We start from the raw sequence: 26,670 nt of genomic DNA, 5'->3' as shown, positions 1-26,670 counted from the left end.
CTTAATAAAATCCTCGGTTTGTGACCCTGACGGGAGATGGCTTCATAGCAAGGAAGGACTAGACAAGACCATCGTTGGTACTTCAATATATGTGTATTTACTGCTGCGAGCATGCGTGTATGCAGGCAGTGTATCTGTCTTTCTGTCTATAGTGGGCAACGAGTGTGTTGAATACACACACAGGCTATCTGTCTATTTGTCTGTCTAATAAGTCATTTTTGCTTACTAGGGGAGTAAGCCTAAAAACTACTTTGGATACGATATTCATGATTTATATAATAGAATGAAAATGAAAAAAATAATGTGCATGGTAAACAGTAAAGATAAATATATCATATATTGTATTTTTCGTTGGTGAAGCAAGGATCTATTTGACTGTAGGTTTTAGCACGTTTTAATTTACTTTTTAATTAGGAATATAATGTTTACAACTTATGTGTGAGGGGGAAAATCTTCCATGCATCCCGAGTAAGCTGGAGGTCGGTTCACGCCTTGTTTTTAAGAACACTGTTAATGTTAAAAAGTCAAGCTATTTTCTCTTTAGTAAAGATCTTTTTGCTTTGTCTATTGATATAGCCTGATTTGATATGTTTCCACTGTTACCATTGGTGAAGGTATGAAGAGATAAGCTGAATGGTCGTGTTGAGTCACTTTGTTCGTACAGGTTTTAATTCTGATATTTGAATGTCTACATATGAAATAATGAAACATATTGCAGAGGGTTCCTACTAGCTAGTCTCTCTATCTCTCAAATTTATTGCACTTAACATATGATGTAAAGAGTTTCTTCGTTTAGGATCTTGACTGATTGTGCCCAGACTTAGGGACATATCTCTGATGGGTGCTGAAAAGCAGGAGCATGCGCAGAAAATATGGATGAATGAAACAATCATGGACGACTGAATCAAACATTTAGGGTTTACATGCCTCTGGCAAAAAGTACTGTTTTAGGGCATGTTTGGTAGATTTTGGCACTACAATTTAATAACACTTGAACACTGACTTTCATAAGCAGGTAATGTATGATCACAGAATGTCTCAATTGAATTGTGGCTAAGAATCCCAGTGGTTGTTTCAGTGTCCCCTCAAAAGTCCACAATTAATGTTGAGATATCCTTTGATGACATGTTAGTTGCCGAATAGCAAATTATAATGCATTAATCAATACCAACGACAGAACCAGGAAATAAGGACAGAAGGAAAGAGAGAATGTTGATAATGATGCAGGCATACTAAAAAAAAAGGTCAGAAAATGAGAAAAGCTGATTTTTAGTGTAGCAGGTTACTGAGCTTTCCGTTAACAAGTTATAATCAACTTTAGCCCTTGTTAATTCTGTTGTATAAGTAGTCATTAATAGAGTAGTGACAGCTGTCTGAGTTTATCAGTTTTTGAATGGACTAATTATCTTTGAGTTGACAACTTTCATATTGCTAAAATTTTAGGGAATATATATACTATATATATAATATAATATAATATGTATATGGACTATGACTTCATCTCATTGTAGCACTTACACCTGCATCCACCAATACCACAGTTCTCTCTGAACCTCAGGCTCCTAGAGGCTATGGGTCCTCGCGACATTATAAATATATATATTATATATATATATATATATATAGATATATATATTATATAATAATATATATATATATATATTGTATATGCTTGTGAATATCTCAATAGTTCTTATATTTCTGATTTTTCTGTGCGCATTAGAACGAATTTCCTAATCATTGGCAATGAAGAAAATTGACTGCAGACGGTTTATGACTGTGGAGCGAAAAGAGATGAGATTCTCAGATATGCTGCATTTACGGATACCTGTCTCGAAATCTGGTAATATTTTAGAACCAAGGTCAGGCAATCTTCATGAGTGCAGGTAGTATATGAATATACTTGACTGACTTCTCTCTCATGCTCGTCTTGGTTTTCCTAAATACTAATTGAAATTTCAATTTCTTTACAGTTAAGTTTCGTTATTAGCGAGCATGTGTGCTATTTTTAACATTATTATTTCTCAGCCTTTCCGAAAACAAAATGATTCCTCTTGGTTTCCAGGAAGTAGGATTATTTATGAATCATAGCCTTCACCAAAATTTCCACAACCCTCTTCAGGTGTTTCTCTGCATTGGGTCACTGTGCAGTAATCCATGGCAATTACCGGTATCCTTAGATCCCATCTAGTGGTACGCACAGAGCGCCTCATGATAACATTTTATGCATTCCTTTGATCCTGAAGAATATCTTCGGATTCACTGGCTTTTCTTTGTTGCAGACATTTGAGGCCAGTCTTTCCTCGTGTGTTATATAGGCAGAGTAGGACCTTGCTGGTGTACAATGTTATGGTTGCGAGTTGGAGAGCCTTGTTAAGGACTCGCAAAGACAATAAATCATAGGTTATGAGGGAAATTTGGGTAGGTTTCCAGCCGACATTAAGACACTAAGTACCGGCAATAAGTGTATTTACAAACTACTTAGGTATAATAACAACAAAGGGAGCACAGCACAGGGCAAATCTTTAGTCACTGTAATCACAAACGAGTTTCGTATTAATAGATACGGGTTTAAAGGTAACGGTAACAAATGGTGATTAACACACTGTTACAGGGTGAGGGGATTATGACCAAGAGAGAATGCAACCACGTGGTCGGGCCCATCCAAGGATAGGATGAAATGAATGGAGGTTGAGTAAATAGGATCTTTATATAAGGATAAAAGGAAGGATGGGATGTTATCAAGGGGAAGGTTCAAGGATAGGTAAAGGATACGAGGTGAGGTCTTCATTCTGACACCATATCTTTGTAAAGACAACCTTAGTTCGTCTTTAAGATGGGGAACTGGTGGCTTGTTCACAACCAGTCTTGACGACAGTCGTAAAGGGAAGAAGGAATGGTCCCCCGCTCCTTCGACCCTTTACTTCCAGGTCCTTCAAGTGGGGTTGAACTTCTTGTCCCACTGGTCACTGACTCTTAATTCTCTTGTTTTTAGGCCTAACCTTGTTTCCCAGTCCCTCGCTTGGGTGGTGCCAAATGGCGTTAGTGTCTTGCAGGGGCATCTGGAAATGAGAGAGCCCACAGGAGTAGTCTGGGGTAGGATGGATGGATAAGTGGCAAGGTTCTTGGCAGGGCATCTGCACTTGGGTACATTTAAAAAATCTCCTACTAAGTGTCCCCCTTGTGCGACAATATGACGGATGATCGTAGGTTATGACATCCCCCATTTTAGTAGAGATTTTGCCCTTGAACAAGACTAGAACTTTGCAAGCAAGGTCTGGAGCCACTAGACTTAACGTCCCTACCCTTGGTGAGTCTCACCTCAGTAATGAATCAGTTGCTAAGCTGCAGCTATGTTCATAAAGTTTAGATAAGTTGGTGTTTGGTTAACTTTAAATGCCAATTAGAATGAAGCAAGTGGGCTACAAAGCAATAACTTTACAAAATGGTGTGCATTACTAGTTTAACCCAATGGTGACCGAGCACAGCAACATGCACGCAATAAATTCTTTGAGTTTACTTAAAATGGAAGACAAAGGAACAAACCACAACATGCAAATCACAAAGGAAATATGTGAAAAAAAAGTAAAATGAATGGGACCAAGGTAGTTCCTCAGTTTTTGAAGCTGGAGGAACCACCAGGGCTTTTAGTAAGATTTTTTTCCATACAATCTCAATTAACTTTCTGCCTATGGCTACGGGTTATATGTACAATCAAGTTCAAAAGTCCGTCGACACTGGTAATCATTTTAACAGTACATAGATGGCGTTAGTCTTGCCACCACCAGGGTGAACTTAGAGTGGCCTTTCTTCCCTCTTCTCAGTTGAAATTGGTAGGGTAAAGAGAGGAAGAGATATGTAGTGGTGTAGGGCCTTATGTAGGAAAATTAGGTTTTGTGTCAAATGTTTGTTAAAAGTGACTTACCACTTGATTTTGCTTTCTATAATGATTATGATTAAAAAAAATAGGGTGGGAATTTTTTCAACTACCCTCTGTGGGTAAATTGAGGAAATCCTAGATGGCCACCATGGAAGTAAAAAAATATCTCATTCAGTCCTTATTTTTGCAACCAGGTTAAGATGAAAACATAAATGAGAAGTCTTTATATACCTTTTAATAACTTATAAATCTGATTTTGACATCTATAGCTCAAAAAAAGTTGATGGAAATACAATGACAGCCATAAATAGTTTTTTTTTTAAAGTAGCAATTTTCTATTTACATAGTGGAACATGAAAAACTGCAAAATATGTCCTTATCCATTATATACTCATTTTCATAAATGAGTATATATTTCAGCATTTTCATCATAAAGTCATCCATCCTCAAATCTTAAACAAACTGTATATAATTATCATAAATGAGTTCATATTTCAGCATTTTCATCATAGTCATCCATCCTCATCTACTATGTTTCTAATAGGTAGATCTAGCTATATGCACACTTTCTCAAACTCATCCTTCCTCATCCAAATCTTCCGTTACTACATTTATGTGACTAAGTTGGGCTGCTGCAGCTGAAGTTGATACATCCACACATTTCTGTGCATGAAATATTGTTATAAAAACAACTGCATTTCCCCTTGCATCCACGTTTAAATCCACACTCTACCAAGTTCATCACAGCTGCACAGACTATAGCTGGTTCACTTAAGGTAGATTCTTGGATGAGCCCTATGCTACAAGACGTTTGTTTGGCGATCGCCTGATTGGCTATGGTATCTCTCAGGCAAGCTCCCAGCCAATCAGGAGGCCCGTGTGCGCTATAACAAAGTGCGTTCGCATGGATATAGGTCTCTACCCAAGAAGTCTATCTCTAATATCTATTACCAACTGTTATAGAGATCAATCGCGTACGGATGTATATAATGGTGCTTAGACGCATCAGAGCGTCGCGATCCAGGTAGTTCTATAGGAGATGGGTGTGTATGGATGACTTTTGCCTATCTCTGCGTCTAATATCATTGGGAAGACGTCCTCGCGTGATGTGCTATCGCGTCGTCATTTGGGTACAGAATATCTCTATTCTTTAATGTAAGTTGTTTTGGTTGTTAAATAATTGTTTTGTTTATTAAATATAAGTAAGATTGAAATTAAAATAAATTCCAATATTAAATACAAAATTTTTCTATATGAACAAAGTTTTCCTATAAGACGTCTAAAATTTTAAATATATGTAATATGCAACGCAATTCTAAGAAAGAAACTTAAGACTATTTCTAATAGGTGATTCAACCACTTTACCCGACTGCGACCAGAGTTTAGGCTATTTCACACTGAATAGGCCGAAGTCTGGCTGCAGTGCTTCACTCCACGGACAACAACTTATACAGAACACACACTCACGCACACACAATCACCTCTCTCTCTCTCTCTCTCTCTCTCTCTCTCTCTCTCTCTCTCTCTCTCTGTGCCTTGGTCTTTATACAACTACTACAACTCCGACTCCTGCTCCTCTTCTTCCTACTACTGATACAGTTCTAGAAATGACCATAATGAAAATAATGACAAGAATGGAGAAGATCAAAACTGCATTCTTAATACAAATCTTAGTAAAAATGAATTGGTTTAAGGTAGAATAGAGTTTACTAGAGGATGCCGTATTTAACGTGGCAAGAAAATCTAATTATATATTGTTTGAAGCACTACATCTATCTACTGTAAGTATCAACCCTGTTAATCTACCCAAGCACAAGATATGTGTGGAATGATTATAATTGTAGGAGTGGACAAAATATCATTATTATTATATGTTAAACCAGGCTCCTCTTCCTCTCTTTACCTATCTCAACTGGGAAGAGCGTAGAATGGTCACTCTAAGTTCACCCTGGTGGTAGTGAGACTAGTGCCATTTATGTACTGTTAAAATGACAACCAGAGAGTGTCGACAGACTTTTGGACTTTATTGTACATGGGACTGTGCATCGGGCATTAATGCCGGGAGATCACATATGAGGAGTGTCATGCAAAAATGGTCTAAACCCTCAAAAATGGTGGGATGGAGTTATAGGCGGGAACCTGTGGGGTGTCCTAAGGTCTAAAGTTTTGGTCCTACAAGATATGTAGACTAACTTTAGTTCAGGCGCAAAATTGTTCTAATCTGGGAGGGTGGCATGGCCAATGAGAGTGAAGTATTCTACTGTGCCCCTCTGCTCGGCCAATCAGGGCATGCCTCGAGTGTTATGGTCTGTCACGCGGCCTCAGACTTTTCTCACGGACTTTAAATGAGAGTGCACTCGAGTTTTTCATTTCAATTTTTGCTGTACTTTCCCATATTTTTTCTCAGAGTGAGTTCTAGCAAGGAGGTTGATAACCCCACTACTGTGGAGTGTAGTGGAAATGAGAGACGATGATATTTGAGCCAGGAACCACTTAAAAGCGAGTTTTATCCAAGTCAGTGGAGGAACATTGCCAAATGAAAGCGTAATAGTTGAGAGACCTGTGTTGGTGTGGGTCCCACCGAGTGTCATGTGGAAACCAAGACACTAGGCCCACCCTTGTATGATCCACAGGAAGTGTTATGATCTAGTAGCTGCTGATAATGCCCAACTTATTTATAAAAATGTATTTTTAATATTTTTCAATTAAAAAAATTTGTATAAAATCAGGAATTAGGCACAGAAACATAATTTTTTTTAGAGAATACCTCTTATTCCATACACTCTTTAAAAATGAACCTAAAACCATGACTCTCTTGGGAAAAAATATAGTGCAGGAGGAGGGGGTAAATAAAAAATTCGACCACAACCAAAAAAATTTTAAAAGTTTATTAAAAATTCAGTGGCATGAAAGATCTAGCCTAAACATTCAGTTTGATTTATAATAGCAATACATTGCACCACTTATTCGGTAGTAATCAGTAATTAACTTTGACTGCTAATACTAAAAACTAAGATAGGGCTGGTCAGACCACTTTTACATGATACACCTCATGTGCTCAGTTATGGTTCTTGCTTGAGGTGCCTGACCTTCCATTTGTGGTTTTGGTGGTCTAAGGCCTTGGTACTTTTAGCCTGTCAGTCACTGTTTGTAGAAAGCTCTGGAGTGGCTGTTACTGAGCTAGGATGAGGAATTCTCCTCAAAGAAATTGGATATCCAATATCTTCCACTGTAGGGCCATAGAATTTATGGCATCCTGGGGAATTTTAGAAGCAACAGTAAGATTGGTATGCCTATACTAGTTGCTGTCACACCTGTGTTCAACAGGGGAATGTGCTGCTTATGATCCAGACCCTGGTGGGAAGTTTACTGGAAAATTTGCTTGGGATAGGCTAGCACTAATTGGCACTGTTATATCACTGATGGCAATGGGCAAAGTTTGCTTGATGAAGGTACTGTAGTTTCTGTTGCCATTTGTGAAACCAGTAACACAGACACTGGCACTGGAGGAGCCACCTCACTTGGGAAAGGACTGAAGTCTGGTACAAGAAGATTGTCTTCTGCTTCGAAGGAATGTTCTGAAACTATGTGATATTCCCTTTGTTTTGTTCTGTGGAAGGAGCTGGTTCCTCTGCTCAGTGCTGGCACTGGGGCCATGGGAAAAGTCTCCCTTTTGGTACTGGCCTGTATAATTGGCAGGCTGTTCTGGAGGGAGATGCATAGTGGAATATTATACGTTGGGGGGTGGAAATGGCCTGGATGCGGGAGGAGTAACTCCCATAATAGGACACTGGGAAAGAAAAGCTGGAGGAACCTGAGAGGCGCCAACTGGCATGAAAGGCAATGAACTCCTGCCATAACCACCTGTGGAGGTTATGCCTAGAAGGACTGGTGATTTTTCTGCTGGCACTGGTGGAGGGGTGTGAGAACGTAACTGATCTGCAATTCATATGGGATGCTCAATATGCTGATGAGGGAGTGTCGGTTGAGTAATAGGTGTACCATCACAATTAGATCCAAGACGGGAGGAAGGGGCCTGGCATGATTCTCACTGGCACCAGCTTCCGCTTGATGCATTAAACTTGCTATGGCTTCACCTTCGACTTATGCAAGCGAGTAGTATAGTCCCTAGACAACTGTTCAGTAAGAAGTGCAAAGTTTTTGTTAACTGTTCTATACCATGGCCATTTGTCAAGTCACTATTAGCTGAGTGATGTGACTGAATTTGCTCTGGTGGAGTAGGATTAGGATCTACATCTGCTTTATTCTCAGTTGTACCAACCAGTTGCTGGTTCAAGGTGGAGGGTTGAGACAGATCCTTAGGCAGATCCAGGCCTGGGAGAGCAGTACTTTCCTGTTTGAAATCTGTAGCACCGACCTCTTGGGCATTGGAAACAGAGACAGGTACCCCTGGAATACAAGGGACTTCAGTGTTTTGAAGTGATGTTACTTCTGAAACCTGTTCAGCATTATGAGTGTCCTATTAAAGGACTCCAGGATTCCTCATCCTGGGAGGTTGGTGCTGCTTTGCACTTAGGAAGGATAAGGTCCATGTCTACCTGGAGTACAGGGTTCTCAGGCACTGGCTCAGCTGAGGGATAGTTTTATTACAAGAATTTACCATGGATTAGTAGCACTTAGGAGATTGAAAGCAGTCTTCAGGCACCAGACTGACTTCTGAGGATATATCGGGATCAAGGTATGAAATTAAGAAAAGCTCCAGGCTCCCAAAAGTTGCATAGAAATTAATTCCTACTGTTTCGATTAAGCTGCTAAATTAGAGATTCCTTCATATATGCTCAAACATATATGCATACATATAGTTTATGTTTATGTATATACAATATATATGTATATATATGTATGCACATATGTATGTATGTATATATGTATATGCACAGGCATTATGCTACAAATCTAGTTTAATATCTAGTTTTTCTCCTTGGAAATAATACTGAAGGGGATTATAACTGAAGTGGTTCATCACTTGGTGGACTCGACCCACCAAACAGCGAGAACCAACAATGTTCAGTAACGCCTTACCACTAGACCCTCTAAGGTAATGAACCACTTATCAGTTATAATTCCCTTTTGTTATTATATCTGAAGCAGAGTGAATTGGATATTAAGAGTAGATATTAAATGACATTTGTTGCTTAGTGTTTGTGTACTATATAAAATATCATTGTAATGGGATAAAGTATAGGCTCTGAGGTGGCAAATGCTTTCAGCCATATAAAGATATATGGTCATTGCAGTTTTAAAATATTCGACACATAAGCAAAAATTGTTTGTATCTTTGAATGGTAGTAGAGGAAGACCTAATAACAACTTGATTAAATAAAGAATGAATACTGATAAAACCTAACGGAATGCATGTTTCAATGCCAGACTCATCTTACTTGCTACCTAATACCTGCAGTTATTTTTATCTTAGTAGGTTGGCCTAGGCACCAATCACCTGTTTGAAATGTAACCTCTAGATAGGTATAGAATCTTCCAAGGATTGACTAGACAGTCAGATGTTGGATTCCAGCCTAGGTATGGCCATGTTCCCTGCCTATGCTTACAATGAATAGTCAGGCATATTCTTTACACATTCCTGTCTTTTCCCACATAGCTGACAACAGTGAATCTACTACACCTTATGTTCATATGATAATGGGTAGTTATTGTAATTGTTCAGTGACTAGTTTAGGAAATAATGACTCTTACTGTCTTGTCTAAGATACAGGTGGGTGATATAAAGGCTTGCGTGTGGATGAGGATTTCAATGTTCACCATAGTCAGTGGCTGAATTCTGCTTCTCCTACTGATTGCCATGGCCTAAAAACTTTTGACTCCTCTAAATTCGACTTTGTACAAATCTAATCTGGCTACACAGAAGTCTGGTAATTGCTTGGACAGAGTACTCACTGGGTCCCTTGGTATTACAACCAGTGTGGTTGGTTTTCCAGTTAGGAATTCTTTTGCCCTGATCCTTTATGTGTCATTTTCCTGTAAGTTGTACAAAAAATCTCGAGCAAACTGAAACAGCAGTTGGATTGATTGCTCACATTTATATTGGTCATAGTTGAATAAGGAAGTTGAGGCTGCTGTTCCTTTAAATGAAAGTCTTGTCTACAAAATTCAGAGGTGTATATTTTTTAGTTGTTGTATTAAGGTCAAAGTAAGGATTGTGCACTTGTTTGCTATGAGAAACAGTAGGTTTAGTGTTGGAAAAGCAATAGATCTGATTTGATATAGAATAATTATACTCCACTAACGCTGTGGCTCAGAGAATTTGCACTTCAGCCGGAAATGAATACCATGGTACTGTAAACGAAGCCATTTTCGTACAACTCGGCAGCATAAATGGTAGGTTAGAGAGTCTCTTTTGCATAAACATGTTGCCTGTGTGACTCGGTGTTTGGTAGTAACCAGAATATAGTGAAATAGAGTATGTTTCATTTGTTTTTTTCTGAAGCCACATTGACTAGTTTAGTCTGTGCAACGTTAGTCCTGTGAAATGTTTATTTTTTTTTTTACCTTCTTACCAATGGAAGTCAGACCAAAATTGTATATGTCATTTGTTTTTTTTGTGTGAATGGTAATTAGTATAGCTTTAGGTTATTAGTTATTTTTTGACATGTAGATGGTATTCATTTTACGAGTGTTGGAGAATTATACTTCATTACCTAAATGTTGGATTATCCTACTTCCCAGTTTCTATAATTACCACATTTTTAAAAGTTTTTGAGTGCCGGTTGGCGAGTAGTTCAAATGCCTATGTCGAAAATTATTGTTTGTTCTCCAGTATACTGTTTGATTTCACAAGAGCTTGGGTGATTGTAAAGCATTCTAACAATTTCCCTTGTTGTACAGAAATCTGAATTCTAGTCATGAGGTTCATGTGATTGGTTCTTGTTTAAATGTTGCTTTAGACAGTGTTAATCAAGATACCCTAATATTTTAAACTCATGAGAGGCAGGAGATAATTTCATAGTATTATTATTGAGTGTTTATTAAAACGAGTGTATTACAAAGAGTGGTTGATGGAGAATACCACAACTACCATAATGCAACCTCTGGTTTTCTAGTTAGTATTCTAAAATCATGTAAAGCGATTCTACTCTGCTTTTATTCTACATCCCAATTTTAGCCTACGTATATGTAGTAGTTGCTGAATCTCTCAACATAGTATAAATTATGGAGGAAGAATTTCTACCATTATGTGCAAGTCCTCTTGAAGATGTATTAGAAAACTAGAGACGAAACCAGTCATGATTTATACCATATGTTTAATTTTTCCCTATGGTAACTCTGCATCGTGGGTAGATTTATGACTGTTCCCCACCACCCTGATCTTTTGGCTGACTGTATTTTTTAATCCAAATGCAGTATAGTGTTCTGTTTTATTCGTATAGTAAAATCTAATTTTAGGAACATGTCTAACTTATCTTTTCTTGATTGGACAAAAAGTGTTACATTAAAGATCACTTTCAAGAATTCAGGAGACCTTTTTGTCATGAGCCAATGCATCTGCTCCTGCATATTTTGAATATTGTTCCCCAGTTTGGTCTTCAGCAGCTGACTTGAATCCTAAATTGTATGATTAAACTTGTAATCTTCTCTTATTTCTAAAATGTCGTTCCACGTCAACCTTTCATTCGTCCATCGCATTTTCTTCTTACGTTTTAGATTCATAAACTCATATATACTCTCTGGTACAGTCGCCAACAACTTTCGTATGATTATTACTTGCTTCATTAAATTTCTTATTTCACATTTATTGTCAATCCCTGGTACCCATGGTTTATTTAGCTCAAAATGCTTTTAATCACCAGGGCATATAGACATACAGATTTGCCACAAGGAAAACTGAAACATCAGGTATAAATTATGACTTGTTTCGCCTCTAGTTTTTAATTACATCTTCAAGAGGTCTCATATATAGAAGTAAAAATGTACAATATATATGCAAGAATGATAGTACAAACAAACATATAGACAGATGGAAAACTATTCACGCCTGATTGCTAAAAAAAGAAGGGTGATGAACAGTAAATTTATTAGCTAAGGTCACTGTTCTATTTACAAATCTTGTTTATCTATGCAAGCGGTCTCGTGTCTTTGCTGAAGGCCAAAGTAAACTACCCTCCTGAAAATCTATAAATTTTATAATTTTTTCGAAATAATGAAATAAGGGGATTGAGTTTTTACATTCCATGACTGATATTCATATTCTTACAAAAGCTTGCTTTTATTTACAAAACTGGATTCAGTAATATCACTTTCCAGTTTATTGCATTGATTAACTCATTATTCCTATCCAATTGATGGCATGATTGTTTTCATTAACTCGAACAAAATTGCATTGTTCTCTTGTGCATGTTTTATACATTTTTATGCCGATCTAATCTTTTCCAGCGATTTTCCAATTTGACCAGTATAAAAATTGTCACTTGAGTTACATGGGATTTGATATATGGATACTTTAACATTTTTGTGTTATTATTTTTAAATGCTACATTAATAACTATATGGTAGACAAGTAGTAGGTTTTTGTGATGTTATCATGTGACTTCATTTTTGCACTATTCTTGAGTTGTCTGATACAGAATCAGGATATTTTAATTTGTTGCCTGCATTCTTGATTAAATATATTTTATCATCCACTATGGTTACATGAGCGTAATGCTCTTTAAAACATGGCTGTGAGAAATAATTTCAACTCTGTTGCTTCGCCATAAAAAACTTTACTTAGGCAGAAATATTGGTAGGTTTTCTGTATACCGTCTTTAAACTTGTTATTACTCTGTATTAGGCAGTCAAAGGAGGGTAAACAGTCATCTTCCATTTCCATAACCAATTTTAATGAGTGGACCAGTTCAATTAATTTACCAAAGAAAGAATTTCCATTTGTGTTCTTTAGCCAAATACATAGGTATCTTGTCATCATACCTGAACCATATGAAATTGCGTGAAATTGTTTTCTTTCATATTATTTGAAAAAGAAATCTTTTTACAATTTGCTTAAGACTGGAAAGAGACTGTCACCCGTAATCATACTAAATTTCTGAGGATAAAATTTCGCGTTGAATTTAATTTTACATTCGTTTATTCATATTTTAGTAAATTCTCTTGAAGTATTTTTGAAAAATAGTATATCTTTAAGATATCAGATAAAAATGCTAACATATCATCATTTACTTTTGTGAATAATGATACAATATCAAAACTCACAAGCATGGGATCACTGTTAATTTGTACATTCTCTTATGTATTTATTAAGTCGTTCACGGTAATGATGGTGAGGTCACACGCAAAATATTTTTATTATTCCTTTCGTTTCCTTTTAATAGTTCTCTAACTTTTGTCTTTTATTCAAATAGTTTACACCCTATGGGATTCTTAGTTAGTTCTTTGTATGCAGTTTCATCACTCGAAAGATTGTTCATATTTCTCCTACAATCATTTTATTTGATACATTTTGTACATCATTTTATTTTATGCAGTGATTTCATTCGGTGTATCAAATTTGTCAGCTTTCCTCATGTGCATAATTTTATGACTTTCCAATTCATTGTTCATATTTACGTAGAAAATTCTGTCTTCACCGGCAATGTCACCGTACTTTTCCATACAGCATCACCTCGCAGTAGAGGACAAAGCGAAATTCACCCAGTTGCCGATGGCACAAATATTTCCATCCAAGTGTTTGGTGGATAGGTCGACGACATTTTCATGACTCTCATTTTGTTCCGGCTGTGTCCAAGTGACAGAATGATGTTGCTCGTCGTGTAGTTGAATTGCTAGGACTTCAGAGGCTCAAATTGTGTGTTAATGCTTTCGTGTTGAGCGTGATGCGTGAGTCTCCTTTCATATTTTAATTGGTGTGTCCTATTTATCTTGATATTTCTTGCACAGGGTTTATTCTTGACTTTACGTAGTTGTTTCCCTGTTGGAGCCCTTGCGGCCGTAGCATTTTCCTTTTTTGAAGTCTAATTGCAGGCTATTTAATAAAGATATGTACCCACGCATGTATATACACGCGTATATATATACGTACGCACACAGATATATATATATAGGATAGATATAGTATATATGTTATATATATATATATATATATATATATATATATATATTATATATATATACGTACGCACACGCACAGATATATAATATATATATATATATTATATTAATATAGAGTATATTTATATATATAATATATATATGATATATATATATATATATATATATATATATATAGATATATATATATATATATATATATATATATATATATATATCTATATATATATATATATATATATATATATATATATATATATATATATATATATCCATCCTTGTGGATATTTTGGGAAAATTTAATCTGCGCCAAGTCATGGAAGCCCGATAAAAGTATAAGTAATTTCAAAGAACATTCCTTATCTCATGTCCTTTCATTGCTTACATCTTAGAAATTACTAGTAGTATAAATAATGTTCTTTTGTACTACTAAAACATACATTGTTTGTTTTGGGATGCACAAACTAACTGAAATACAGTGTGTGTGTGTGTGTGTGTGTGTGTGTATACAAACGTTATCTTTGTGATTATATAATAAACAATAAACAATAAATAACGTAACGGGGATGTAACCTAGTAATATAAGTATTACACATTCATGTTATTTTATTCACATTAATAAAAAAAATTGACGCGAATATAACGCATTATCAGCTGATTCTTCAAAACACTGGAGCTAAGAACAATGTCTTACTTTTAATCCTTCAGTATATTAGTTTTTCACTTGTGACGTTGTTTTACATCCACAGCGATGATAAGTGAATCAAAATAAAAAATTTTAAAAGACAGACGGACTCGAAAAATAAGGTGCTAATTGAGCGGCGATAATTCGAGGGTAAAGTTGACGTTCTATGGCTTCTTTGGGACTGGTTGAAGACAGATGAATTCTTCACGGGGAGAGTCTTCATTTATCTTGTACCTTTGTTTTTGAAATAGTCTTACCCATTTGGTCTCGCTTTTTCCTCTAACCTGCCGTCGCCTTAGTTTTGCGCGTCAGAATGTGCTGTTAACAATATCTGCAGTAGAGCACCCTATGTATAGTAAGCCTTTTCTTTCCGTGCCTCGTCCTGTATTATTTCTGTACCTCGTCCTAAAATTAGATACTTTTAGTCTTCTGTAAAAGAAAACTATTTTTCTGTCCGTCATCAGACCTTAAAAACTACTGAGGTTAGACGGCTGCAAATTAGTATGTTGATCATCCTACCTCCAATCAGTAGACATACCAAATTGCAGCCCTCTAGCCTCAGCCTCGGCAGTTTTTATCGATTACTCAGGGAGTAAGCCTACTTTGTTGTTGTTGTTTTTTGTTTTTGGGGGAGGGGGTAGGAAAGCCCTATGGAAAAGCCTAAAAAGGTATGGAAAAGGTATTTTACGTTGAGTTAAAGATAAAGGAATTTTAGGATAGGATATTTATGATTTATTTTTTAGAAGGAAAATGTAAAAATTTATGTCCATGTTAAACAATACAGAAAAATAATTTCTAGTAAAATATAGAGTATTTATTTTAGTGTTTGTGGGTGAAACAGTTTTATATTTGACCGTAGATTTTTCCACGTTTTAATTTAGTTGGAATATTGAATTTAGAGGCTGTGTTTCTGTTCGATTACTTTGTGTTTCCACTTATAATTAAGAATGAGCGTGTTTCATTTGTGTCCTTTATATTTGATCCTTGTTGTTAGTATAAGTGGTACTAAGTATGAGTATTAAGTACGAAGACCACTTCACGTTAAGTTATGCACATAATGTTTCCCTCTTATGCCTGAGGGGAAATCTTGCGCACTTCTCGAGTAAGCTGGCGATCAGACCACGTCTTGTTTTATGTAAGGTTAAAGTTAGCCATGATCGTGCGTCTGGCACTGCTGTTGGCACTAACAACATAAGCCACCACCGGGCCATGGCTGAGAGTTTCGTACAGCATTATACGCTATGCAACAAACTCAATTGCGCTGAAGAAACCTCGGCTCATTTAAATTTTTTTTGTTTTTAATTTTACATTGGAGGTGGGATGCCACTCAGTACCTTCATCCTTTCCAGTCTTGAAGAACAAGAGCTCTCAAAGCTGAGCAGGAAGAAAGTTCCTAAAGTTTAGCACCAGAGGACAGAACGTCACCATACATTGCAAACGTAATTATGAGAAATATTTGAGAAATGGCTGGCCTGAATGGACTTCCTTCAAGCGCCGTTCAGTTAAATTCTACGGTTGGTGGTTGGCTCTTCTAAGGTTTCTTCATTGTCATGATGACAGACTTCTGTTCCTTTTGATTATTTATTGCGAAGGTCAGTATGTCACGTTGAGGCCTCAAAGTTAATGGAGTGAGTGAATAGTTTGTTTTATTTATAAAAAGGTAACAAATAGCTTGGTAATGAATGACTTATTCCATCTAACTATCCTGAAAAGAAACGGTTTGATATACGTTCTTTTGGGTGGGCCACTAGTAACGTAGTCCGAGCATTCACTCTTTTAGCCGATTCTCTTGGAAAATGTTTTGTCAGAATTCTGGTAAATAATTACAATGGGATAAGTATTTAATGCTGTAAATCACTACCTTGAACGTATATTTTCTAGCATTAAGTATTTTACTTAGTCTACGAGTAGGCTTATGTTTTTTAACGATTAAGTTGGATTTTCAAAAACCCTTTAAAGTTTAATTTTTAACCAAAATTTGTGCGTAAACCTAGGAGAATTGATATGCACATCTGAAGAGCGCTGATTGACTTATCAGATTTTTCATGTTAAGAATCGTAAGAGGACACATACCTACTGTAGTAAGAGAGATGGCCAATCACTCCTTTTGAAACAAAATGGCTTGGGAGGAGGAGGAGGAGGAGGAGGCACAAGCGTTGAGGACGATAAAAATACCAAGCAGCAGCTGGTGCAAATCGTCAACCAGCTGGCAGATTTCAGCGCCATGACACAAAAGGCTTGCCATTTACATTTCCTCCTACCACTGCTACTTTGCCCCCAGTTTTTTTCCTCTCTCTCTCTCTCTCTCTCTCTCTCTCTCTCTCTCTCTCTCTTTGAGTTAACATTTCCATTACTACTACTAATCTGTCAGTCATCCTCTCTCTCTCTCTCTTTCTTTCTTCATTCACGCTAACATACATGTCCAGTGCCACTTTTCCGTCAGTCTCTCTCTCTCTCTCTCTCTCTCTCTCTCTCTCTCTCTCTCTTTAGGGGGAGTAATGCCTGCAATGTACCTTTTTGCGGTGCACAGTAGACAATACTTAAGGGTTTTTGCAGCGTCCCTTCAGGCCCGAGCTACGACCTTTATTTATTTATTTATTTATTTATTTATTTATTTATTTATTTATTTATTTATTTATTTTTAAAATCTACTTTACTTTCGCTCTAACCGCCTTTCTACCACCTTGCCATCCCACACTCTCTCTGATATATTTCATCGTGTGACTGCGAGGATTTCCTCCTGGTAGATAGAAAAAAATAAATAAATAAGTAAATAAAAAAATAATCTTAAAAAAGAAAAAAAAATGTATATACATATAACACTTAGACATACGATTAGTGTAAGGAGCTGACAGCTACCTCATGCGTCAGAACAGAGGCTTTGGAACCTCTTTAAATAACGCAGGGCAGATGCTTGCAGGTTTCCAAAGACCAGTATTGGAGGGATCCCGGGGCAACTGGAGATGCAGAAATGGAGTGTTGCTATTGTGCCCCGTTAAGCTCACTTCTTCATGTAATGAATGACAACCCCAGCAACCACTACCCTGTGGGTGAAGGCTAAACTGCTTTGAGGTTGCGGAGCTTTTGTGCCTTGTTGGAGTCCTAGCCAACTAAAAACCCCAGACGAGCTTCTGTGCCTTTGACTGTGGAACTTCCTACCCGTGGGGCCTGCTGGTTTGGCCATTGTGGCCATTCCTTGGGGATTTTCATGGTTGGAGGAGAAGCATTCAGGCAATAAGATTCTGGCTGTTCATGGCTGTTGGTAGTTTAGTAATTTAAGGGATGCTGCTGTTCACTCCTGGTGGAAAATCATTTGCTTAGGCTAATTGTGTTGCTCAGTTGGGAGCTGTGATATGTTTGGGATTGTCTAACAACATGGAGACTGTATGTTAGTGTGGCAGTGATAAAAGGTATCCTGGCGACGAACTATGGAAAACTGTCCATGGATAAGCGGATGCGGCAACTGTGGGGGTTACTCAACCACGCCACGCCCCCTTTTTCCTTTTTCTACTGGTCAGAATAGAAAGAATACTGAATTGAAAGCACAAGTAGAAATATTGAAACCAAGACACAAACAGAAATGACTCAAGAAAAGTTAAAATTAAAGCACACGTGCAAAATGGTGCATGACTATAAAGAGGCATGCGCATCAAAGCTAGGTAGTCTGTGTCTGTCTCTCCTGTCAACAAGAACAGGAGATACAGGAGATAGATAAACTGGGGAGGGAAGTAGAAGAATTGGCAAAGGAACTAAAGGACTTGACAAAGGACAAACTTGAAGGCAAGAAAAGAGAAGACAGTATGGAAAAGGAAATTGGAGACCTGCGAAGAGAAGTTGCAGACATTAAGAGAGAAAAACAGGCATTGAACAACGACATAGTAGAAAACGGAGAGAGTATAGTGGAGATTAGAAAACAACTGCTTAAGACCCAAACCAGAAATGAAACAGAAGCAAGCACCAGACTATGTACAAAGAAAGAAGCTTACAAGGACAAAAATCATGAATTCAAGAGAGCTGTTGGTAGAAGAGTAATAACAGCCAGAAAACACAATTGTCCCCCAAAAGGAATCAACATAACGAATAAATTTGCTGTGCTCTCAGAAGCAGATGAGGGAACAATCTTAATCGGAGACTCGTTAGTAAAAGATCAGGGCTTAAATTTTGTGGCCAAAAATAGAAGTAAGTGAAAAGTTAATTCTTACCCAGGTACAGGAGCAAAGAAGATAGCCAAGGCAGTGAAAAAAAATCAAGGTAAATAATAGAAAAAGTGCAATCATAGCGCAGAGAGGAGGAAATGACTTGTTTCTAAAAGATGGAAGAACTGGCCAAACAGAAGGTCTTGTAGCCAACCTGACTAATGTTGTAGATAACATCCAAGAAGAAAACTGATAACGGCATTCTTATAGGACTTTTGCCCAGAACCAAAGTAAGCCACTACTCCCTTAGCAAGACAATAATTGGAATCAATGACAGACTGGAGCTAATAGGCCAAGAAAAAGGTGTTAGGTTTGTAAACTTTTGGGACAGATTTATAGAGAATAAAGAACTATACAAAAGAGATGGAACTCACTTGAATTTGGAAGGAGCAAAACTAATAGGAAATCTTCTCAATGAAAACCTCTTGAAATACCCCAGTGAACCGAACTTTCAAGGGAAGAAGTATAAAAGCTCCTAGAATTTGGTTAGTAATAGCACTGCAGGCAACAGTGAAAGTAAGGGAAACTAATAAAGCCACCGAGGACAAAAGATAAGATAGAAAAGTCCCTCAGAGTGGCGCAGTTTATTGCACAATCAGTTCGGAACAAAGTAGATCTCTTCAAATTATTAGTTGCAAGTGAAGAATTAGACATGATAGGTATCACAGAAACATGGATACATGAGGCAACAAGAGACTTTGTAGGAGAGTACCAAATAGCTGGATACAAATTGTTCAAAAAAGATAGACTGAATAAAAAAGGTGGAGGTGTTATGTTATATGTCAGGGACCACCTCAGTCCATGCAAGAAGTGATTGGCATCAATATAAACAGTCTAGGGAAGAAGATAACTCTAATACTAGTGTACAGACCTCCCCACCAAACACGAATGTCTGATGAGGAGCTGTATGCACTACTAAGAGAAGAGATAAACGACAAACTCTGCATAATAATGGGAGATGTCAATGCAACAGTACATTGGGACACGATGACCTCCGCATCAAACGTAGAAGGAGAGACTATAAGATTTTGTAAAAAATGAATTCCTCCACCAGTGGACTGACAAACCTACTAGAGGAAACAGCATACTAGACATCATCCTATGAACAGAAGATAATCTAATGTCTGACTTCTCAGTAGGTCCAAATCTAGGCAAAAGCAACCATAAAATGATCTCATTTCAAATTAATGTTCAGTGTAAAAAAAGAGAAGAAGATATTAATAAGATAGACTACCATCGACAAGACCTAAAATAGTTAAAGTAGTAAATTAAAAATCTTGAGTACGATGAGAACACAGGCATAGATAAACAGTATGAAGCCTTTCTAGAGTAAAACACAGATAAACGCTCTAGATGTATACCATTAAGGCAAATACTAATAAATGGCTACCCTCAGCCTAAGTGGTTCAACACAGAAATTAAAAATGGAATAAGAGAAAGAAATCAATGAACTCATACCCAACACCAGTAGAAGCAAGCAGGGGTAAAGAACTCTGTAGATTAGTAGACAAATTAGTAAGAAATGCAAAGATAATGAGGATAAGAGAGTTGCATCAGTTTGTAAAGAAAACCCAAAAGATTTTTTTGCGCATGTTAGTAGTAGGAAACCAATAAAAATAGCATAGGTCCCAGGTCCCCTAAGGGACAATAGAGGTAACCTGGTGAACTCGGACTTGGAAAAAACAGTTATTAATTAAGTTTTTTACTGGTGTTTTCACAATTGATGGCACTATGTCAATACAGAAAGGACATTAAAAACAAAATAGACAAACTCAACAAGTTCAAATCTCCTAGCCTGGATGGGATTCATCCAAGAGCAATTAAAGAGCTAGAAGAGGAGATAATTCCTCACCTACATAAACTCTACAGAAAAAATGCTGAACAAAGAAAGGCACCAAAAGGATGGAAAGTAGGTAATGTGCCCCAAGTTTACAAAAAAGGTCCAAGAGAAGAGCAGGGAAATTATAGACCAATCTGTCTAACGTTGGTCGTTTGTAAGATTTTTTAGTCCATAATTGCAAATCAAATTGTGGATCACATTGATAGAAACAACTTGTTGTTAAACAGCCAACACGGTTTCAGACAAAACAGATCCTGTCTATCAAACCTCTTGAAGTTTTTTCCATAACATGCTTGGTAGTAGAACAATAGATATACTCTACTTAGATTTCCAAAAGGCTGCTCAAGAAACTAATGTAATAAATGGTGAAGGATCAGAATGGGCAAATGTAACAAGCGGAGTTCCTCAGGGTTCTCTTCTTGGCCCTCTCTTGTTTTCTATTTACATTAACGACATTGATGTAGACTTAACTAGCAGGATAGCCAAATTTGCAGATGACACCATAGTAGGTGGAAATGCAACAGAACCAGATGCGTTGGAAAGTTCAAGAAATTATCCAATGAAAATAGGAGCGGTCAAAAAAATGGCAAATGCATTTTAACTTGGATAAGTGTAACGTGTTACAAATAAGAACAAACAACCCTCATGCCAGCTACATGCTGCTTGGGAATGGCATAAATAATGTAGAACAAGAGGAGGACCTTGGAGTCATTATTACCAACGACTTAAAATCCACAAAACAGTGCATAAAAGCTGAAAAGAAGCCAAAGAAATTTAAAAGAGGCAGTTCAAATACAGAAACAAGGAAACAGTGCTGCAGCTTTACACATCAATAGTTAGACATCATCTTGAATATACAGTACAGCTTTGGTCACCAACACTAAGAAAAGACATAAATAGATTAGAAGGGGTACAAGCATGAGGCACGAAGTTAATTTCATCCATCAGACAAATAGGTTACTGAAGACGAATAGAGAGCCTGAACATGTATGGCTTAAGGTGCGTCCACACAGTCGAACAATGTCCGACGGACAAACATTGTTACCAATTAACAATTGTCTGCTGGTCTTTACCTTGTGAGGAGAGTAAAAGCATTGGCGAACAACCTCATCTGGTACCACTGTTTGTAGCCAGATCTACTTCCATCGTTTCAACGCTTATGACGTCATCCTGCTTCGCCTGTGATATGGTAACAAGGTTTGTCCGTCGGACATTGATCGACCGTGTGGACGCACCTTTAGAAACACGACAGTTGCGAGGACAACTAATAGAAACATTCAAAATACTGAAAGGCATAATAAAAGTAGACAGTAACCTATTTACATTAAACGAACACCAGACAAGAAATAATGGATGGAAACTAGAACTGAAGAGATATAACACATCCCATTGTGGGACCTTCTCTACATACAAGATATGTGACACATGGAATAAAGTGCCACCAGAAGTTGTAAACAGCAACAGTGTGGAATTTAAAAGAAAGCTAGACAAAATCATTAGGACCCTGTGAATGAACGGTAAAACCTGCTCCTAGAGATAAGTGAGCACACGATGACTCCTCGGATGGACTAACAAGTCTTTGAGACATCCTAATCCTTGTAATTCCTTGTAACTCTCTCTCTCTCTCTCTCTCTCTCTCTCTCTCTCTCTCTGTCCATTTATGTTATCATTATCACTTTAACTTCTCTCTTTCTCTTTCTCCCTCATCCTTTATGTTAACATCTTCATTACCACTACTTCCGCCCCCTCTCTTTCTCTCTCTCCATTTATGGTATCATCATCACTTGTACTTCTCTTTCTCTCGCTTCATTTACGTCAACATTTTCATTACTGCTACTACTACTACTACTACTACTACTACTATCTCTCTACATTTATGTTAATACTGGAATTGCTACTTCTCTCTCTCTCTCTCTCTCTACATTTATGTGAATATTGACAGTGGTACTTTCCAGTCAGCCATTGTTGTTTCCCCTTTTTTCCATCTATTCAGTCATGCTACCTTTATCATTGTTAATTTACTATTAACCATTCTCCTACCTCTCTATGGCCATTGTTAACTTACCTTCAGCGATTCTTTCCATTTTCTCTCATTGACTACTTTTGTCCGTCGCTTTCTCTCCTTATTGATGTTACCATTGCCATTTTTTCTTACCAGTCATTTTGGTTTGGCGCCGTGTTCGTGCTGGCCCCTTCGTTTCCTCTCATCGTAGACTGCAGTTATTTACCTCTTGTCTTTTTCCCCCGTTCTTGCCATCGTTCAAAATTTCCTTGTGTTTTCCTTGTACTCTGTTCCGAAGTTGTTTATGGCGAGAATTTGGTTTAAAAGATCATTAGATATTATTTGATTTACATAGATAAATTCTTGTATAAATTATGTGTACGCGTATCGGATTCAAACACAGACACACACACTCAGATAGATATGCAAATGATGGTCGAAAGTTCCTGTACAAGAAATATATAATTTAAACTACAGAAGGATTTTACATCATTGTGGATTGTATCCCCTTATACAGATATGTATTTATTGATTTATTTGTTTATTGATTAGCTGAGACTTACAATATTCAAGTGAGACAGATAGAGAGAGAGAGAGAGAGAGAGGAAACCACATTTCAATGAAACAGTTTATTAATGGCTGTGCACTCCGCGACTCGTCTATAGTAAGCCCCTAGGATGAAAATAGGTCTGCTGGGTTTACGTTTGTCCGTCTGTATAAAAGAATATGTTATTATCTTGGCAGGTCTGTATTTACGCGCTCGGTGATGCCAGATGCACCACCGTCTACCATTCGGGCAAAGCAGTGGCGCCAATTTTCGTCCTCCCCTCCATCCTACCTAACTATAACCCCTCCACTATCAATCGTGGCCTTCCCCTCCGCATTTCTGAACAATTCATTTGTTACCAAATTGTATACTAATTTTTAACACTTTAGTAGAGTAAATTATTGAAGATTTTAAGCTGAATCATCACAATTATCAAGTATTTATGTGGAGAGAGAGAGAGAGAGAGAGAGAGAGAGAGAGAGAGCGAGAGAGGCTGGCTCCTCTGCCTTGGGGCGTAGCTCTGCACTCCGCTCGTTTCTAAGGGTATGTATTAGTCTTTTATTCATTCCTTAGAGTACATATTGACTAGTTTTCTAATATTTCTACTTTTCGATCTGTGTTGTTCTCTACCCTCGCTCTTTATTGTGTATGCGCGCTTATTTCCTATTACTAATAATGGTGTGATATGGACGGGGTTCCCTACATTCTCTAGGCTACAAATGCGACTTCTCCACGTTCCTTGCTGTCTTTCCCCTTGCTTCGTAGAATATTGGATACGCCACTTTTCCTGGCAATTCCAGATATGTACTGCCTCACTTTCATGCCTTAGTGCACTTATGTACTTACAAGGGGATATGTACTTTCATTTCCTTTCATTCCATTGATACGAGTTTGTTTTCTCTCTTTCTGTGAGCATCTATATCCTCTTCCCTTCTTATGGTTCAAATACACCTCTTTCCCCTCACTCTGAAGGCAGACACCCTACGAGTGGCAGCGTTGCAGGAGAAACTAGGGCACGGCGTGCAAACTTCATAATATCCTGCCCCTGTGCCCTACCCGCCGTGGTGAGCAGACGGCTCAGGTGGGCAGACTAAGGCCAGTCATGCTCCACATTTTTGCTCCTGACGTAAGCGGGAATAAACTAGCTGAGGAGAGAGAGAGAGAGAGATCTTTCATACATATGGATAGATATATAGACAGATAGGTAGGTAGTAGGAGAAAAGCATCTTATAAAGATAGATATATTGATAAGCGGGGAAAAAGGCAAGTAAAGCGACATAGAGGGAGATATTGGAATAAACTTGAGATTTTTAAGAGATCTGAAGGATTATACAGGTACTGGTATTTATTTTTCTGTTTACGTTCTTCCTTACGTCCTGAGAGCAAGAAGACCTGATTTAAGGAGACGTATATGGTTCATGATGTATTTGCGGATGTGGAGAGAGAGAGAGAGAGAGAGAGGGTTTCGGTATAGTTACGTTTGTTTTCTACCTCATTCCAAGAATTGCCGGTAGAATGATTCCACCCTTCCGGACACTGTTCCCAATAGTTGTTCGAAGCAACGATACCAGATCTGACTTGGGTACTGAAAAATACAAGAGGTCAGACCAAGATAGAATATGGCCTTTTATTGTGGTCGCTGACATGACCGGTGGCCTGGCGTCCCATTCATCTGGCAGGATAGCAAGGAACTTCTCTAGCTAAAATTTTAAGCTCTCTCCATAGGTCGATAAATGATGGTTGGAATGCAACGAGGGGGCCAGTTTCATAGGTTAAGTTAGACAGAAGTCTCAGTATTCTATACCTTCCGTTCTTACGACAGTACCATCCGTTCTTACGACAATATTCTATACCTACCGTTCTTACAACAATATTCTATACCTTCCGTTCTTACAGTGGAACGTGTTTAATTTCATTATGGTCTTCCATGATGAGGAAAGGCATATAGGTTTTTTTTTTTTTTTTTTTTTTTTTTTTTTTTTTTGCTAATATGTTAGGTGGGGAGGCTATATGAGGTGAACAGTAATCTAAGGTATTGATATAACTCTTCTTGAAAATATTATCAGCATATCGATGTCGGCCATTGACGATAGCCCTTTATAATTGTGATTGAGCTGACCAAGTTAGGTCATCAGAGATAGTGTCTCCAAGGTCGGTAACTTACGGCCTGTGCGTTTGGATCAAGAGAATGAACGAAATTTCGTGATATCGTTGACGAAGGAGCGACTTCATTATCTATCCTTTTTTAACTCGTCCCCAGTCTTCTCGAAGAGTGATTTTGTAAGACGGGAGAATCGCTGGCGAATATGCAGTTGATAGCAGTATCTCATTACATATTATAATGAGGAGTACTGGGTAGGACCGCTCCTTTTGGAAACTCGGTATGACTTAGCTGGTTTGAGTGAGCCTTTACTGGATAATTGGAGCTCTCGGTTGAGAGCAAACTGTTTACCCAGATTCCCATGAGTCCACATATTCGCTGTTCTTTGAACTGACTGTCAACTAGAAAGATGTAAACTCTATCGAAAGCTTCAGCAAAGCCAAGATAGTGTCAGTTTCGTCCCCTGATTTTAGAATTCTGCTTATCTTCTCATTCTGAATCATTTCGTTCCTTTTACTGTACCTCCTTTAATCCTCTTTCTTCTATCTTACTTTCCACCCTCCCCTAACGGTTGATTCGTAGTGCAACTGCGAGGTTTTCCTCCTGTTACACCTTTCAACACTTTAACTGTCAATTTCCGTTTCAGTGCTGAATGACCTCACAGGTCCCTTTGGCTAAATTCTAAATTCAATTCAATTAATTCTGGATAATCATTTGAGGTAACACAGATCCCTATTGGATGAAGCCGTGTCAGTTAGTTCAGAGGATATGGTTATCGATTAAATATTTAACGCAATAATTTATTCCTCGTTGTTTTTTCAAAGACGTTCATGAAGTGAGGAGTTATCGATATAGGCCGGTGTGATGTTGGGAGATAGCTTTCACTCTATACTTGGGTGATAGAGAAGCGAAGGGTTTTTAAAAGTTTTTCCCAGTGTCCAAGAAACAGATTTTTTGTTTCTATTCGTTTTTGCCTGTTTTCAATAGCAATGTAGGCAAGTGGTCAGCCTCTGCCGTTAAGGTACTTCTGAAAGTGTTGCGTTCCTTTTCGGTCATTTCTTTGGTGAAATCGATATTTTAAGGGTTGGAAGGCCATATCCTCCCAGAGAGAGAGAGAGAGAGAGAGAGAGAGAAGGCATGACCTGAGTCGTGATTAGATATTTCCGTTTTATTTCACAGGAGGATAAAGAACGACACCAAACAAAAGTGACCAGTGTCAGCACTGGGAAGTGCGCATTTGTCGATCAGCAGCAAAACCTAGAGGAACGAACGCCTCAGTCAGTAGTAAAGCGGGTTAAAGTTAAATAACTATGAAGATTTAAATAGCAGGTCTGATTGA

The 26,670-nt window shown here is 37.7% G+C and overlaps 1 protein-coding gene across 2 annotated transcripts in view; it reads left to right on the top strand.

The window, feature by feature from the left end:
* LOC135225223 (rho GTPase-activating protein 45-like) overlaps positions 1-26,670 on the top strand; it is a 617,019-nt gene that overhangs the window by 1,527 nt on the left and 588,822 nt on the right. The window lies entirely within an intron of this gene.

The sequence above is a fragment of the Macrobrachium nipponense genome, chromosome 13 (genome assembly GCF_015104395.2).
Source record: "Macrobrachium nipponense isolate FS-2020 chromosome 13, ASM1510439v2, whole genome shotgun sequence".
Taxonomy (NCBI): domain Eukaryota; kingdom Metazoa; phylum Arthropoda; class Malacostraca; order Decapoda; family Palaemonidae; genus Macrobrachium; species Macrobrachium nipponense.
This window is presented reverse-complemented; position numbering and strand designations above follow the sequence as displayed.